Source organism: Oreochromis aureus, unplaced genomic scaffold (assembly GCF_013358895.1).
Source record: "Oreochromis aureus strain Israel breed Guangdong unplaced genomic scaffold, ZZ_aureus HiC_scaffold_176, whole genome shotgun sequence".
Lineage (NCBI taxonomy): Eukaryota > Metazoa > Chordata > Actinopteri > Cichliformes > Cichlidae > Oreochromis > Oreochromis aureus.
In genome coordinates this window covers 59,199-60,000 of record NW_024108770.1, presented here as the reverse complement: position 1 = coordinate 60,000, position 802 = coordinate 59,199, and positions in this window count along the sequence as shown.

Sequence of the window (802 nt, the reverse complement as noted above, 5' to 3'; positions counted from 1 at the left end):
TGGGGACGGCGGCAGTGCCCAAGGCCGCCTGCGACTGCCCCAGCCGCCGCGAGACGCCGGAGGTCTCCGATTGATTGCAAAGCGACGCCAGACAGGCGTAGCCCCGGAGGAACCCGGGCCGCAGCAGCGCTCAAGTGTCGATGATCAATGTGTCCTGCACCACATTAGTTCTCGCAGCTAGCTGCGCGCTTCTTCATCGACGCACGAGCCGAGTGATCCACCGCTAAGAGTCGTATTGTTTTTTTTGTTTTACCGTGGGCCACATTCAGTAGACGGATAAGGGGTTTAAAGGAAAACCCCGGCGCCTCCTTCCTCCGCCGGGCAGGGGAGAGGAGACATTGAACCTCTGTGCTCCCCTCCGCAGGAGGGAGGAGAGTTGGCACCCGAGGCGCTGCTGGCAGCGGTCAGGGGCGAAACCGCCAGCCCGCGCTGGTTGAGGTTCTCGTGGCGGCCGGGACCGTAGTTGCCGGACGGGACCCCGGCGCCCGCCCAACGAGCCGCAGTCCCGACTCTCCTCCGCCGGCCCTCGGAGGAGCCGGTCGGGCAGCGGGCTCGCTTTGGCGAGGGCGGGCGGGCCGCCGGGTCGTCCGCCCGGTGACCAGGCTCAGACTAAGGCTCGAGCTCGTGGGGACGCTGCTGAGCCGACAACCTCGGGAGACCCGCACCGTGACGGTGGCGGAGACCCCGGCGGCAAGAGGGAGAACACCGGTGCTCGTGTAGCCAGTAATGATCCTTCCGCAGGTTCACCCACGGAAACCTTGTTACGACTTTTTTTACTTCCTCTAGATAGTCAAGTTTGATC